At 38.5% G+C, this 18,473-nt stretch overlaps 1 protein-coding gene across 2 annotated transcripts in view; it reads right to left on the reverse strand.

Moving 5' to 3' along the window:
• Positions 1 to 18,473, reverse strand: part of LOC137335300 (teashirt homolog 2) — a 367,783-nt gene that overhangs the window by 30,398 nt on the left and 318,912 nt on the right. Inside the window, exon 3 of one of the 2 annotated variants that reach the window (XM_068000606.1) lies at positions 15,621 to 17,463. The exons of the other annotated variant lie outside the window; for it this stretch is intronic. The gene's annotated coding sequence lies outside the window, so the exon portion shown is untranslated. Of the gene's footprint in view, positions 1 to 15,620; positions 17,464 to 18,473 lie in introns of those variants that run through there. 2 annotated transcript variants of the gene reach the window in all.

Raw genomic sequence — 18,473 nt, forward strand, 5'->3', positions numbered from 1 at the left:
CACAGGTTTTATAATTCTCAACAATACTACTAGAATTACCACATTTGAGGACTATATTACAACAGTCCGCCTTTGGGTGTGAAGTATATGCCACTGTAACTGGGCAAGAGTCTGCTAATCCCTCACTGGCATGAGTTCCAGATACAGGACATCGTGACCATATTAGTACAAGAATGTAAGGAAGAAAAACAAGGTCAGATAAAGCTTTCAAGGAATAGTACATTATTTTACAGTTATAATTGAAGTGTATTTTTAAAAATTAAAACATTATTCCTGTACTGTTAAACGACACTCACCGATAGTGCATACTAGGATAAAGTGACCAATCCTGGACTCCCAATTGGGAGCTGCATTTAAAGGGAGTGCGGGTGGGAGAAAGGGCCAAACACAGTAGTCCTGATTCTCTGATTCACACCCTCTGCAAGTGCAGTACCCTGCTGAGAATGCAGACTTGGTGAATTTTCCCTATATTGTTTGTGACTCCCTCTGTAGTACGAAAGCCAGATCAGCAGCCTCTCTATAATTGTGGAATGCTTTGCTACAAGTTGTGGTCATTGGTAAATTGATTATAGCATCCAAAAAGGCAGTAATTACTTAAAGAAGAATATAAAAGGTAATGCAAATGGAGTTAGTTAAGGGAGAAAGAAGGAAAATGAGACTAACAACTTCTGAGACGGGTCTATATTAAGCATAGGTGAGAATGGCCAAATGGCCTCCCCGGTACTGAAATTTCTATGTAACCTTCCCTCACAGATAAGAGTTATGGAGAATGGCTACAAAGGAAAGCACAGCAACAGTTCAAATAAACAAATTACAAAAGAAAAAAGTGTTGTCATATTTGGGGATTTTTGACCATTTTTCCACAGAAAAGATTTGGAAAAAAGAATTACCTTCCATGTTGAGTTTTTTTAAAAAGCATAGTGTATTCATGCAAGTTAAAAGAAGGCTCTGAGATGATAGAATATTAATGAGCTAGATTTGATGTTGTTTCCCCATAGACTGCAAATAATAAACCATTGATAATTTCCAACTTAGCATATCGAAAAAGTGTAATCAATTTGTTACAAAATATGTGAACTGTATATCACAATTTGATGGCATCACAAATTCCGTGAGGTTGGCCTACAAGTCCTTCTGGTAGTTGCCAGATGGCTGTGAGTTTGAGTCACAGGGCTCCTGTTGTTCCAACTCATTTGCCTTGATTGGATAAATTTCCTCAGTTTTTATCCACACATTTCGATGGGGAGTGTTACAAGAAAAATCTTGACATTCCATTGTATGTGTCCACATTTTGATTTGGGGGAGGGTGGGGGTAAGGATAGTATGAAAAAAAAACAATTTCACCTCTTTTCCTCCCTCCTCTCCTAAAGGCACCAAATCTTTCTGGGGCATAGTTCTACAGCCACCACCAGCTCTCGCCCATGAGAACATTCTACTTTAATGATCCTAGATAATGAATGTCTGCACCTATTAGAACATTGGGAGAGGGCACTGAATCTATTATAGCGTCCTTGCAGAGAAAGAAAGCAGGCCCTTTGGGATTGAAATGGCTCCAAGATGACAGGCTTGGTGATGGAAGTTCAGAATTAACTCAACCCTCTCTGGCAGGCTTTGTAATCTGATACCTGAACCAGGCAGTACTCCTGGGCACTGTTGATGATTGGCCAGCCAGTCTGGCTCTCTAATGGAAGCTGGAGAGGCAGATCTGTCACTGGTGGTTAAGATTCTTCCCACTTCGCTCCAGATATCTCTGCAAATCAATGCCCCAGGGGTAAGGTGTTCAAAGCTGAATAGCAGCAGGAAGCGTACTCTACTGTTACACCATTTTTAATTGGTTAAACATCAGCACTACCCCTTTAGCATCTATAAGCTTTGGCTTTGCTAATCTGTGCTTGAGCTCTCTGGATATAGGTAATTGGCTGTAACCCTATGGAGAAAGAGTGCACTCCATATCAGGCAAACGGCAATTCTACACATGCATTTCTCAGTAACTTGGTTTGGTCCTAAACATGGAGTTTGATTTCCACACGTGTCAGATACTTGGTTGACCAAAAAACACTTTAGTCGGATCCTGTCCTCACCCAATGTCCACGCATGCATTCTCCAGTTTAAGTCACTGCATAATTATCAGAAGTGAGATTAATTAATTCAATACATATCAGGGAACAGATTTGGGTCCACTGTGCTTGATACACCTCAGTTTCACACTGGGCAGTTTATTTAATAACTGAGTTATGGAGCATTATACAGATCTTTAATTATTTGACATGTTCTGGTGGTAAATGACAGTGCGGCAGTGACACTGGCTATGGAGCACTCTTGGGAATCCCATTCTCCTGGTTGGAGGAGTGTGGCAGCAAGCTGCACCAATTGAGGAGAAGAAAAAACACATCAACTGGCTCTTACAGAGTTAAAAGGGTATAACAAAACAAGTGACTGCAGATAACTAGCAAACAGAAAGAAAATTCGGAAATGATTTAGGAATGAATCTTATTCATCTGGTAACAATATCTTACAAAATAAACCAAAACAAAATCGAATAAATTGAAATACTTTGCAAGGAGGGAGAGCGGATAGAGGGGAATTTAGTTAATTAGATGCAGAGGTGCCATAGCTCGACTTGTTTGTGGCTTGTTCTGGTATGAAGTATCCCAAGGAGATGTGATCTATCATGACATCAAATTCTTGCCACAGGGTAAAGAGTTTGACTAAGTGTTGGAGGGAACATTGAATCCCTTGGGTACCAATGACCTTCCCAAGGCAAAACTAACAAGAACTGTGTTATTAGCACAGAAGAACGCACTTCAGAAGCTGGGATTGTCTGAGCCCTCTTGTATTCAAATGGCAGTTCATCTAGTCTGACTCTTAAGCTTATAAAGAATGACAAAAGCAGTCTGATGCCTTAATTGCAGGATTAGATGATGACAGGCAATGGCAGAACAAAACATCAAAATGTGCACAAAACACACAGACAAAGGAGAGCGGAATTGCAGGGAAAATAAATCATCTGTGCTTACTTTAAAATGGACACCAGACTCTTGGATGTTCATTCTCTGATCTAATTTTGTATGAACAGAATGCAATACAACTGTTGCGATTGATTATAATTCATTTATTACAAATGTTTTTAAAAGGGACATGTCACTAATAAAAATGTTTGGGAAGGGAGAAAGCCAAAAGAGCTGAGTCTTATTTTTGTCCCAATATGATAAGTATTTCAGTACTATTTACATCATTACATTTTGTATTTGCAAACAAAGAAGCTTTACCAAACACTTAAAATTGTAGCTTACATAAATTCAAAATCAGGCATAAAATTCTCAATGAGCTAGAGCAGAGCAGGACAAACATGGTATGATTTAGTTTTAAATCAGTAAATATTGGGCTGATTTTCAACATACTGCAAGGGTGTTGCAGATCAGCTGCCAGCTATAGAAACTGCCTGATTTTGACTTCCATTAGCTTCAGGTGGTTTCTATTATGGGCAGCTGATCTTCAATGCTGGTTTTACACCTGGACAGTAAGTTGAAAACTACCCATTTCTAATAGTTGTCAGTGAAAAATCATTTGGACAGATAGGAAAGAAAAGTTTGCAAAAACTTTCAGAGGCAACATCCTCCTCTCATTAAAATAATTTTCATATAGCACAACCTCACATACAATGCAATATTATTTAGCTCCCAAAATACAGACACTAACTAAATTCCACTAACTAAAAATTGGTTAAATGCCAATTTACAGGTTCTACCTTTCATTGTCTTCGTGGCTGCATAAGCTCATACCTTGGAGCAACAGGGCCACACAAAGTTTAAATCTCTGTTTCCATTAATTTGTAAACAATTTTACAACACCAAGTTATAGTCCAGCAATTTTATTTTAAATTCACAAGCTTCCGGAGACTTCCGGAGGAAGCTTGTGAATTTAAAATAAAATTGCTGGACTATAACTTGGTGTTGTAAAATTGTTTACAATTGTCAACCCCAGTCCATCACCGGCATCTCCACATCATGACCTCCATTAATTTGCACCTACCTCAGTTTGCTGATAAGAACAGATCTTGGTGCTTTGCCTTAGGATTTATTTACCAATGAGACAACAGCACTAAAACCAGCCCTTTCCAAAACCTCCAGGTACAAAAAATTCAAACGGAACAAATCAACGAATATGAAATATAAATGCAAATAGGATTGAGTTGCTTGAGTTTTAAGGGTTGGATTCCTGGGGCCCAAGAATGAATCTTGCACATACAGTCCCACCACTTAAAACATCCACGTTTAAAATGGGCAGTTGCTTATATCGTCCAAAAAGCGAAAACCATTATCCATTTGCATTAACATCAATTTCAAAGTTGCCGGTTGTAAATGCACTGTTTATTTTGGGCAGAAACAGATGTATTAAGGATCTCTGACAATTTAATGAATTGTTATCTTCCTTTTTCACACTGATCATTGTGGAACTTTATTTCAGTTAAAGAGCAGACGTGGTGAGGGCAGATGAGGTTATGGAACTGGGAGCAATCCTGGTCTAAACCACTCATCTGCATTATATACAGGCAGGAAATCGGATTGGAGTGGGTAGGTCAATATGGAGGGAGCACCGCCACGGACATGATGGACCAAATAATCTTCTCCTGTGCCGGAATGTCAATTCTTCTCCTGTGCCGAAATGTCAATTCTTCTATGAAATTGACCAATTGTACAGATTTTTCATCAGATTATCATCAACAGAAAACTCAATGCCTTTTCTTTACCTCCCCTGCGATGGTGGGAAACATGGAGAATAAATCACCAGAAACTCTATCCAGCTGCATTGAGGATGAGCAGGAGAGAGAAAGAGTGAGAGACCCCCATCATCACGTATAGTGGGCAAATCGCTTTCGCACGAACGTGCCCACCAAAAGTGGTGGGGACTGTATTTGTATTATGGTATTGAGTTGAGGAATTATTTACAAATTGGATTAGTGTAAGTGTCGCTATTTGTAGCATCTGCATATGTGAATAATGAAATAAAATAATTAATTAAATGCAATTCCACACGAGTGCTAGAATTAGAGACTGTGATCGCACTCAAATTTCTGTGAGGGGACCTAGAACAGGCGTTAGGTTCCTTAAATATGTAAATGAGGGGCCTAACCCCTGTTTTAAGTTACTGCCAGGAATGCTTGAAAAATAGCCTGATCCAATTTTGGTTGGACGTTTTTCAGCCGTCCCTGGGACACAGGACGTTGGTCCCTGAAATTGAGCCTCGTTGCGCCCATTTTATGCCTGTAAAACAGGAGCAATGAAATCCACTTTCTGCCCCGATGTTTGGATTTGGTACAACAGGACATCAGTTTTAGTAACCAATGTGATTTTTGGCTGTTTCTCAAACACAGTGTCATAACAGGGGTAATCTTGAGCGTTGGGTTATTGGGTTATCTCAAAGGGGAATATGCATGCCCTGCGGGGCATGGGATTGTCATTTCTTTGAATTGTCATTTATCCCAAGTATTGGCTCATCCTTTCAATGGAATTGCAAAAGGAACCCATAAACTAGCAGTTTTTGTTCTGAAGTTTTACAATGCTCTTCCATAAGGTTTCTTCCAGATCTTCTACAATGTCCTCTGAGTCACTGATATCCCATTCACTTTTTCAGTGACAAATTACCACACTTGTGGTCTCTTTAGCATATTTGATGCCTGCACCCCATCACCAAAAATTCTGATAGTGAGTCTTCGTTACAGTGGTTCCTGGAGCATTCGAGGCCTGGTCACTAAATCGCACTTTTATCAATCTTTGTTGAGTTGTTCTCCACATATACTGCACACTGCATTCATATTTTCAAGATTTATACCAGATATAAGTACTCCTAAGTATTTGAGAAGAATTAAATGAACCATTATTAGAACTGTCTCATGCTTATCAGCTATTTTTTCATTACGACTAACAAAATTACATCCTTAGGATGCTCTCATTTCAAAAACTCTGCATTCCTGCAATTTTATCAGCAAGGAATAAATTATCGTGAAAAACAGATTTTTTTGAAAACCTATTTTTTAAAAAAAGGAAAATATGGTTCTAAATGTGGAAAATGGAAAAATCTGCATTGCTGCAACAGGGGGTGTTCCTCTAAGGTTTGGATTAAGGTGTATTGTTGCAGCAGGAAGGAGGGAGTCTTAATCTGCAGCTGTCTGAGCTAAATCAGACCTGGCAGTTCTTGGTGCTGACAATGGATGCCAAAAGTGGAAAAGTGATCCATTCTACTGACATCTCCCAGCTTGAAAAGTGCAGGTATACATTAAAATAAATAATTAACAAATTAAAACTAAAATGTGCTCACTAATTTGGCAGAAATGCACAAGTTGAAAGACACAGACCTGTACACCATTTAACACTCCCCTGAAGTAGCAGTAAATGTAATAATTTAATGTGCGACATTGCGGGATATACATTTAGAAGGTATATACTTAAGTGAAACAGTCTCAACTGAAAGACTAATTATGCATTCTCTATATACAAGAACTAGTTTGCAAAAAATGATCCCTAACTGTTCGCTCTCACTTTATTGCATCACTTACATTTCAAATTAACACAGTAGAAAGGAAAAAATAATTGAATTCACGCTGTTCTGTGTGAGTAAAAGTTGACACTAGCTAATGTGATAAATAAACTAAACTGTAAATTATTTTTCACTTACTGTTCCTTAATTACAGCTAATTACGTGATTGTGAACCTTGTAAGTTTGGCAGTATTATGTATTTAAGTAGCGTGTCTTAGCTCCATCTGTTGAGAAATGTTACTTCAGAGAACAGCACGGTTTCACAGTCAGATTCAGTGAAAGTGAAATTCTAACAACGTATTATGGGGAAAATGAGTAAATAACCTGTCGACAACCTGTCATTATGGGAAAGTCTGGAGACTGTCATTAACCCTGCAGTATATTATGAGTCTCTCTCTCTCTCTTTTATTGTCTCATATGCGCCTGGAAAGACAATGTAAGCTAATGTATGTGTGTTTGTATGTCTTTGCTGCATTAGTGAGAGGATGAAATGCCTTCACTTTGACAGGATAGCTCAGCTTCACCTATACGGGGAGCACAATTTCTTGCTGAGTCCACATTTAATTGTTACGGGTTTTTGTGAGGTTTACAGTAGGAAATGGGGTTCCTATACAGTTAGCTCTCTCTCTCTTTCTTGCACATGCACAGCCCCCCTGCTGGATAATACGTATAAGGTACCCATCTGTGAAAAAATATTCCATGAACCCACTGGAATTTCTGAATCAAATTTGATTATTTAATCTGTCTCTACCGCATGTGTAGAAACACAGAATTTTGATTTTTTTTCTTATTTAATGGTCTTTCACTGGCATAATTTATTCTGGTATAGGAACTGGGACTACTTTCTTTAACTCCAACGAGTTCTCAGGCTACCTTAGGCAAAATTGTGAAAATATTTAAATAATTTGCCAAGACCCTTGTTTAAATTTCTACATTTATGGCATATCGGTCCTGTGAGTGTTAGGTTAATATAAATATGGCTTAAAATCTTTAGGTCGGGGAAGAACTGAACTACAGAGCATATTTCTGTCAATGACATTTACCAGTCAGGCCACATTCCAACACTCTCAAAATCTATTCATCAGCTTGTAACATTTAAGTTTCCAGTGAGCCATGGACCACGAAACCAGTATCATGGCCAGTTATTAGTAGATACGATTATTGGTGCTACACCTGCCCATAATTTTCTGAATCTTCATTAACTCAGTTTTCTAGATGACGGAAAAAATTCTCCTGAGAGATGGGAGATGTGGCTTTGCATAACAATATATCAGAAGGTATTAAAATGTCCTCATTACAATGGCCCAGATGAAAATAGAATTGAAGCAATGAAATCAAATGGACTTTCAGTTAAATGTATATATATATATATATATATGTAAACAGAATAATTGATGGAAAATTATTGTGTATAGAATTTATCCCACCTGCGAACGTGACCAACTTACCTCACTTACATCTTCCCCCAACTCAATCAACAGCTTGCCATTGAGCATTCTCTATGTAATTATAGACTGTGCATCTGGAAAGTGAGCACTTTCAGCTCAGTCTCAAGATGTGATGTTGGAACTACATTTGAACAGTTTTCATCAATTTAACAGCACACCACAGTGGCATCGTTTGGTTTAATAGAAAATTATACTTATGACACATGATCTGTCCAAGAGATAGGAAACTATTTTCCTATTTTTCCCCTCAATTTTAACCCTCCTGAAGACATTGGCTCATGCTGCGGTGCTGTTCCACAGGCTCTGTTACCAAGCTCAGATATCCATTCTTTACGTGTGATCCCGGACAATGAGAGTTGGCAAGATATTCAACACTGAAGGACATCGCAGCCAAGCCTAATCCTGTTTTGATTCACAAAGCAGTTTCCAGCAGGAGTCACTGGTTGGTCATCAAGTGCCTGGCTGATTTATTCCCCTTTCTAGCTGAGGCCAGTTGTGGCATAATTAGTTGTGCCCCAGCTGAGGTCAGCTAACTCAGCCGAGACTAGGAGCTGAAACTCGGATCTCTTCTGGTCTGTATGGCATAGTAAAGGTGGTACCTTTACCTGATGGGGAAGCCATGAATTGTTTTCTGAAAATGCAGCAGTAAACCAGCAGGCAGTTATATTAGACCTCAGTCCAGTACACCAATACCGGTTGTGTGTTAACGGGAGTAGTAATAAGTTATTGTTCCTGTTGTGTTTTATGATAATCATTGAGGGTCAATGGTATTTGCTAATTGGTCCTAACTTTCTAATGTTTTGATAACTGCAACTTAAATTTTCCTTTAAGACCATTCTGTACAAAGTTTTCTCTGTAAATAGACTGGGGTAGAGATTGGTCTCAGACAGTAGCGCTAAACAGGCGGTATCGCATCAGACGCCTGTTATATGCCCCGCCCGATGTTCAGTTGTATTGAAGTCAATGGATCTGATTATCTGGCGGGGAGTGTGCGGGGCAGGGGGTATACCTGGGACTATATATCAGGCAGGGACTATATTGGGCAATAGATACAATAACGACGGATTTGCGCCATCGCCCGAGACTAATTTCTACTCCATTAAGTCCTATCCTTCGATGTGCAGGACTCAGGTTGTTCAAATTCTACAACACTGGCGATGCGATTGTGTATTTAAAAAAAATTCAACCCATATTTTACTGCTGGTTATGCTTTCCTTACCACAATATTCATTACTTAATTTAGAAAAATGGTTGAATACCTCCAATTGTAATTTAATTATTCAAATCCAACACTTGTCCAGCCCAGAGAGTGTCAAGCTTATTTCAGCTGTAAGGCCTTAAGTGTGCAAAACTCAGTAGGCCCTGAAATTTTTGAAGCAAGGGGGAACAAAAATACAATGATACATTGGAATGATGCCATCATTTAATATTTTCACTGGTCAAACATGAGGGTGGCACATGTGAAGAGCAGATATCCAGGACTAAGCCTAAGTAACTGTTTAACCTACCGGGGTTTCTTCAATAATACTTCCAATTGTTTGAGACTGCATTGTGGATACTGTAGCTGATTTTTTTTTTAGGTACTGCATTCTTTTATCAGATGTGCTGCTTTAACTTTGGAATTTGATACTGCAAGCATGGTCTCCATAGTTTTACTTGGCTATCACCAGTACCAGAGAGTAAAAGAAGCTGGAGCAATGCCACTCCTGAGGGCTGTCTCTGAGGACCTCATTTCCTCTTTGTGTCTGACTGTCTTTCTTCATAATGAAGACCATCCTTTCTATTTCCATTATTCACTCTTATGTTTTCTTTCTAAAATTAATTCTCTCTATTTTTCTTTCTTTCTCTTGGCCTCTTAACTGTTATCTTCCAGTTCTTTCTTGCTGCATCACCACCATTTCCTTACTCAGCTATTTTCACTTCTTTCCCTTTGATCTCAATTGCGTTTTTTTTTGCAGCTTTATCTAGGAGATCTCTAGGCCTTGGGTTTGCTTAGTACTACAAAGCGTGCATATTATTGCCACTATTGTGCTCTCATTGCTATTACAGTTCTGGTATGTACAGATTTTAATCTTTGCTCTTTATTTTAGCTACATTAAAAATCAATTTGAGCCACTGAAATCAATAGCAGAATGCTATTAAGCTTTGTGTATACTGAGGTAAATTTTCCAGCCAATTGCTTAATTAATATACCTTCTTTGAGATTATTACAGACTTGGTAACACTTTGAGGCCTGACTAAAAACAAAAAGTAAAACACTGTTTCCGACCAGCTGATAGTTTCAATGGCATCACTTTGAGCAAATCTAGCTATGACTACGGGCATCTAATAGAATTCTCTTTCTAAATGCAACAAATGTGACCGCCATGGTATGGTCACTGCCGTATCCACAGGGGGCCCTCTTTGATTCAGGTGGCAGTTCCACACAGCCAATCTGAGAAATCATTAGAATGGAAACCCTAGCTTCTAAAGACAGGTGACCACTTTATACAAGTCCACATTAACACAGATAGTACTGTACAGTAAAACTGGTACAAAAGCCAACTCTAACTTCTTGATGGCGCACAACTCCAACATCCATTTTCACTGGTCTGAGGCCTGCTTTTATTGGCATGGAGCCGGTGATTTATTGCAATTATAACCTTCCGGGAAACTGTGGTGCTACAGCATGGAATTCTCTCTTGTAGGTTAGTAGAAAATGCGTTCCAAACAGAACTGATGGATAATTAAGATCACGCCACACACATATGTGTATTTCTCTAAGTACAAAAGCACTATAATAGGAGTCAAATTCAATTTTTGGCAACTTTCCTTGCTTTTCTTTTTTTTTGGTGGGGAAGAAATAAAAGGATTGTATCAGCATTAATATATTCTGTCAAAGTTACATCAACATTGTTTTTCTCTTCGGTTTCTTCACATGACACAATGAAGGAATGTGCCCTGGCTTCATGGAAGTTCCCCTATAACAACAAACAGCACAGAATGTTTAAAGAGCCTATGTCACGGAAACAGTACTTGCTGTTCTTCTGCAAAATATAAGTCAAATTACGAAGACTGTGAACCTTCCAACAACCAACAGAGATGGGTTTTTCAAACAAAAGTACTACTAGGTCAACAATGAGTGTTAACGGTCCTTGAATCCTTCCTGCATTCCAATTCTCTAGTACAGTTCTCAGGAGGTAGATTTCTCAATATGGCTACTCTGTAAATGTTAATATTTATTTTGTATTAGGTATAACTTCAGGAGCAACAGTAGGTCACATTACATAACGTTGTCTCATCATCTGCTCAGATCATTGAGCAAAATATTATCAGCTGAAAACTTGTGTAGTCTTTCAACGCCCTTTATGCAAACCAAGTGAATTTCCATGACCTTCTCAATGGACAAAGTATTTTACTTACCATTGTAGAAGCTACAACTATAGGCATAATTCTGAGTATGTTCATAGGCCACATAGAGGCATTCTTGGTCATGATAAGAATACAATCTATCCTACTGGCCAGCGGCCAAGGTTGGGTCGACTGCTATCTTCCAGTCCTCTACTGTCTAGCGGTCCTCTGCATGCGTGCCAGTGCTGGAGACTACACCATGCTCTTGGCAAGAAATGCTAGATGCCATAGAAAGGCAGATGATGAAATTCGTCCTTCTGGTCACCTTGATTGGACCACAACCTGTCTCAAGCAGGCAGTGTTTCAGAGGAGCCGCAGAACCCTAATTGAATCAAATTGTACCTGTAAGCAGATTCCACACTCACCTGCTGAGTGCATTTGAATTTTGGCAGCTTTGAACTGAAGCCAGCAATTTCTCTTTAAATTCTAATAGATTATTATGGAATGAATCAAACTAGTGGAAAATGCCAAATGTTGATATGAATTTATATGCAGGCCAGAGATGTGTATCAACAGATATTATGTACTGTAGCCCTGGCACAAATCTATATTTACTTTTGAACAACACATCACTGGGTAATATTAACCCTTTGAACACTGACTACCCTCTGCAGCTTCCAAAACATAGAATTTTCCAACCTAACACCTGCAAGACTTTTTTGTGATGAATTCTAATATTGATTCTATGATAGGCTCTGTACGTATGGAGTTGCCCGTTGAATTGATGGATCAGTCTCAGTTACTGGGGGCGTGCTGTTGGGAGAAGAGCCCGATCCTCGATGCACATATATGACCACACATATCGCATTAAAAGCCAGATGAGGCGGGCAGATGAGTTGCCTTGTGTGCCAAGCGCTTGGCAGCCAGATCACGCAAGCACACAGCCTCAGACTGGTGGAAAAAATGTAAATGCTTCTAAATATTATAAATATCATCAAATGGTTGGGAGTTGGTTTAAAGCTGTAACCCATTTTTGAGATTCAAGAAATATAAAAAAGACTGGTTAAGTAGTACAAATAGCAAGATCTAATTACAATACCACTACTAGCTCAACTCTGTACCCTATCAGAGAAGGTAAAGAAAACTAATTCCCAACCTCATCTTCCTCCAGGTTTTGAGTAGGTTCAGATTGCCTATTCCAGTGATGATGTGGGAAGTGGTGACCATGGCCACTGAGCCTTGTTTGTTACATTGCCAGTGTGTTGGGTAGAAAATGGCACTTTTATTTGGTCGTACCGGGTTTGGGTTTGACTGACTTGCCACAGTTTGGATCAAATCAAACCGAACCATTCTTCCTGGTTGGCTCGTTTTCGCCCAATACCAAGAAGAAATATGTCGGCAATGGGGTTAAATAATTTGTTACTTAAGTTCACATTCGCATAATTCCGAGTTAAGTTCTTGTCCCTGCAAATATGCCAAACGACACCAAAGCTGCCAGTGAAAAGAACAAACTCAGACAGCAGCAAGTGGCATCTCAATGACAATGCGCAGTGAATAAGATAATTCAGCAGGATATCAGATACTATCTGATTCTGTCCTCAAGGGGTTAAAGTGACCAGCAAGATCATCATCCGATTGCTTGATTGAGTTTCGTAGTCATTCAGAGTGATTAAATCTGTCAGAGAAGAATCCAAATGGTTGTGATAATGATGTGAGGGTGTTTGTCTTTGTCTGTTGTTCTCCCTTCTTCTATACACCCTTCACATCTTGTCTTCAGAACTACACGCCATCAGACTCACTTGACAACTAGAATCTATCCCTAAAATTAAAACATTCCTGACCTATCTCCGATGACAAGGCAGCCAAGCTTCTCAGCACTCAGGCGCATGAAGAAGCTGACACATTTGTTTTTAATTTCAAAAGAATATAAAGCAAAGATCTGACCCTGTCAATCAGCATGGGTGACAAGTTTAATCATTTGTGCCCTACAAAATCTCAGCTAAATAGGAATGCAAATATGTATGGTAGGACTCTTATAAATGCTAATCAAGGCAAAGTAATCAACTGACAATTTCACTGATCCCTTTTCAACAGGAGCCAGTCAAGTCACTGTCTCCTGACCACCACACAAAAAAGCCACAGTCAATGCTTCATAAATCTTTTCAGAGCTTTACTGATGTGATATAAAGTAAAATAAACAAAAACTCAGCTTTACGTCTAAAGAAACCAACTTTGTTGTTAAGGATGTCCTGCTTCTCCATACATATGGACCAGTTGGATACTGTATAATTAATATACAAGAGAGTTAAGAGCACAACTTGTTGAATTGGGAATCTTTAAACATACATTTAATGCATTATTATAATGCCAAGTTGCAGAACATTTCCTTCTCGTGTCTTGAATCTTCATTCCACGTGTGCAAATATAACTGTACAGGTGTTAGTGAGTGTGCAAAAATTAATTATGAAGTAATTTTAGATTATGAATGGATGGATCTTCAACAGTTGCCAGACTACATTTTAACATTCCACTTTTATATTAGGGTCTTACAATGTTTTAACTCCTAAATGACGTTCCCTCCTAATTAATATGATATCATCAAGTTAATAAGACCTTGGCAAAGCCTAATTTTTTTTTGTATAATTCTATTACTTTGATAAATTACTTTATAATAAATATTTTTTTTAACTTCATAAAATATAGATGATGTACACTACCTTTCTGCTTTGTGAATACTTCATACCTTATTGTTTAATCATGTCAAACAATATTTAAAAAACTGGTTGGAGACTCATTGGATTTCAATTTCCTTAAGCAGTCTTTCAGTCTCACATCACACTCAGAAATCATGTTTGATTCCTTCCGAGTGCTCTGTGAGTAGAGGCATATCCAATGTTAAAACACAGTTCTATAGGCACTTCCACTGACCAGCAACAAGAGCACAAGGGGCCAGCAAAGATTCCTTTTTCCATTGACATTCATGGGGAAAGAGCATACACCCCAACATCCCTTCATCTTAAACCTCAAATAGTTTGGTTTGGCTTTTTATATGTATATTACTTTCATAATAAAACAGCACCATATCCCATGTAAAAAATACAGACAGAGAAGTCCTGTTTAAATTCTGTCCCACTGAGTTGTGCAGCAGTGAGAGACCTTGGTCACACCATGAAAAGACTTTGCACTCATGATCTGCACTTATGCCGTATGTGATGCAATGACCGATTATTCTGCACTTCTCTCATCATTTTCTAGAATATTCAGTGTGTTTTCTTAATAAGTCATCAATTTAGCACAGAAATATGAGAAAGAAAATGTGGTTTCTCTGAAGATGTGAAACCTTTTATTCCTCAAAGGTACTTTTGGTCCATAATCCCAATACATTTGGAATGTCAAGATTTGTCCACAGTGAGTCAGTCCATGAATCACCCCTTTCTAATATCGACAACAGCAGCTCATTTTTCCAAATTTGTTATGGCCCGCAGTACCTACCAATGACTAAATATATGTTGAACAGATCATATCTATCAGCTTTTATGTCATTCACACATGGGTAACTTGCATAGTTTATTGTGCACAAGCACCTAATACTAACAAGCAGTTGTTTGAATGTAGCAAACTGATCTCCCCTTCATTAATCCTGAAGTTTTATGTACAGCACTGGTCTGAATCCTGTGAAATTATACCTGAAGTTCACATTTGTCTATGAAACTGAACTGACAGTTCCGATTTTTTCTTTTTTGCACTTCAAACAAATATATGGGTAATTCTGCAACCCTACACTTCCCACAGGAAGACCTGCTCTCAGGGAGTATGGGTTGGAGAATCAGGACTACAATTTGCATAGAATGTGACTGCTGACTTTATCAAGAAAAACATCTCCCTGACAGCTGAATTTAACCAGTGTGTAGCTGAACCCATACAGAGAAGGAAAGTCCCAAGTTTGACTCTTTGTCTGTGCTGAGTTAACTAATCTTAGCTCTAGCAGCAATAGAGGTACTATAATTTGCTCAGAGCCCTTGTGTTAGGGAGAGTAAACTCAGCCAAATTGCTGCTTCTGGTGACTATCAGAAAATGCTTGTGATGGACATTGGGAAAGGATAGGAATGGGGTTAGTTGTGATGCTCCTGCAGTCGAATAGTTCACCAAAATTCAAGACTCATACATGAACAATGGCCACATGTGCAAGATATCGAAGAGCACCTAGTTCCCCAGCAAGGAGTCAAGGTCTTCAAGAGGATGGGATGAGAGAAAATTGGTGAAGAAAGAAAAGAAAATAGTATTGCAAAAATACATACACATTCATGCCACTCTGGAACCATTTTACTTAAACATAGAAGTCTATATGCAGATGGGTGGATACAAAGTTCTGCCAGCTGAGTGAATATACAAAAGGACTCTATTTTTAAGAGAGAGTTTGGACAGCCCTTTGTAGTTGATTTTCCAAAATTGCGTCAAAACACATTGGGGTTGAATTTCCCGATCATCCACCATAACTTCGACGGAAGATCAGTGGAACCCTGGAGAAACGGCATGAATGTCATTTTTCCGCGGTTTCCTTGGAACTTCCACTGAAGTTATAGTGGATGTTCAGGAAAACACCAAAGGAAATTCAACCCCATCATTTCTTTGTGAAACTTTGATCACTTGCACTAGCCATTGTTGTGACAAAATTGATGCACTAATTGGCCAGTTCCCCCCTCATTAAAGACTGACCTCTTAGCTCAAATATTTAAGATCAAATTTAGTTGAAAATTACAATTACAAATGTTTCATTCTGGTGTTGTTTTGTCTAATTGTTCAATCCCCTTATACCTAGTCACATAAAATATTTTGTACAGTAGAATTTCAATGTAACATTTGTGAATGGCTGCATCATTCTCACCATTATTTGGAGGGATATTCCAGTAAACAGTATCAAGGCAATGGATATATCCAGACCACTGCCATAGCACTGGTCAGCAGCATCCTAAAACAGAATATAGAATGAAATTCCTTTACATTACAGCCATGCAGTTTTGGACAGTTGCATAAATAACACTAATCTATTAAATACTGTAGATTCAACTTTTTATCCCAATACATAAGTTAAATAGTTTCCGTTTGCCACTTTGATATTTTTACAGAAGTTACATTTACACTTTTAGCCAAAGGAATTATCTTCAGAAGCCATTCCATAATTTCTTCAAATAGGCTGCCAGCATTTCTAAAGAACAGAGCATTTCTTCAATATTCCAACTAAATGAATAACATTTTGTGGCAAGGAATTTAAAAAAAAATTTAACAGCAATCAACTGTAATATAGTTGACTCAAATGTTTGCAGTGGATTAATTAAGCCGCAGACATTCTGGGGAAGAAGAGTCTATGAACAAAGGCATGTGTTTGTGCAGAGTGATAAAGACTCGGATGATTTATTTAGGCACGGTGCCAAAACCAGAGGCTTTGATTCAGACTTTTTGTACTAGACAGGCTTGGGAAAGTTGATGTCTTAAGTAGATGCTTATGGGAGACCATCGTCAGCAACATGTTCTTAATTATCTACAGTAAAATAAAAATGTGAATTGAGACAGCCAAGTACTAGAAATGACACTGTACAAGCAGAGGCTACATTTGAACTCAAAGCATTCACGGTTTAGTGCAAATTCTATTTACAGTACTTTTGTCATGTCCTTCCTTGTGCTATTGTACTACATTAAATTTGGTGACACTTCGGCTTTAAGTCATTAAATGTGTTACAATTAGCATGGCCTCTGTGCTCGATGAAAAATATTCCATTGTTTTATATGTTAGAGGGTCATTTATTCCATTCGAAATAGCTGAAGGTTACAAGTCAAAAGATCTTTCTGCTTTTGGTCGATGACAATCTGCTCCATGCCTGATTTGGCTGCTGCCTGCATGGTCAGAGCTTTGTGCTGCTCTGGATGCCAAAGGAAGCCCACACTGGTTAATCATTTCTTTCATTTTGACTCTTCAAAGGTTTTAGACTGAAAAGGATTTCTCTATCTTCATCCTTCTCAGGTTTGTTTTTGATGACATCATGCTCTTCTGTTCATTCCCTCTGCTCCTCCTCCCCTCCGCCCCTGGGATTCTGTCTTTTTGGAGTGCTCTGGGCAGCAACTGAAGGGCCAAGTATGGTCTTAGCAAGATCTTGTGAGAACAAGAAAAGGTTAAAGCTGTAGGTCAAGTCAAAATTGGAATTTTATGATGTCATGCACATGTATAACATCAGTACCCAATGAACAATTGCTTTCTTTGGTTTTATCAGGAGTTAATAAATATACTTAATAAATGTTTTTCTCTCACCACTAGTTCCATCTGGTACAATTACTAAACATGAATGGTCCAGCAATTTTTGTGTACAGGCTAAAGGAGGACAGACTAGAAATATGCCGGAGTTTGAAAAGGAGTAGGAACTGTTTTTTCATTATCCTTTACCCGTTCAAATCAATGACGATCATTAATATACCTGAGGCCTTATTCTCCTATTTTTGTCAACTAAAATATTTTTGTTAGCGATTGGTAGATTATATCATCATATTGTAATGGACAATAAATACAAGAGGTCAAAAAGAGATATACAGTGAAATTACTGTTAACATATTGCTGAATCATTAAGTGGAAGAGATCCAACCCATTCCCAGACACCCAGCAGGGGAGGCCGATCTAAACAAGAGCCCAAGGATTTTTCCCATAAACAAGATTCCAGTTACTAAATGGTCTTCAAGAATTTAAATTGTAAGTTCAAAGTGATAATTTGAATTGATCAAAAATAGAGGGGGTGAAATTGGTCTACACGAGTAGCGCAAAATGGGCTCATAGCGAATCAGCAGTCCGTTTTACACCAGATTTTTTTTTCCATTGAAGTCAATAAAAAAGAAAATCAAACTCCGGGTAAAACGGGCTGCCGATTCACTATGAGCCCGTTTTGCATTATTGGCATAGACCAATTTCACCCTAATAGTCTCCTAACTCACAAAGTGCCAGAGGCAAGGGATGTATATTAGAATAGAGCAGTGACATCCTAACACTGCTGTCCAAAAACCAGCCAACCCCAGTACACTCCAAAAGGTGAACAAGAATCTTTAAGTTATAACTCCTTTATACATCATTGGAGTAGAATTTTTGCAGCTCCTGATCAGCTACCATAACGTTGGAGG

Source organism: Heptranchias perlo, chromosome 19 (genome assembly GCF_035084215.1).
Source record: "Heptranchias perlo isolate sHepPer1 chromosome 19, sHepPer1.hap1, whole genome shotgun sequence".
In the NCBI taxonomy this organism is placed as follows: domain Eukaryota; kingdom Metazoa; phylum Chordata; class Chondrichthyes; order Hexanchiformes; family Hexanchidae; genus Heptranchias; species Heptranchias perlo.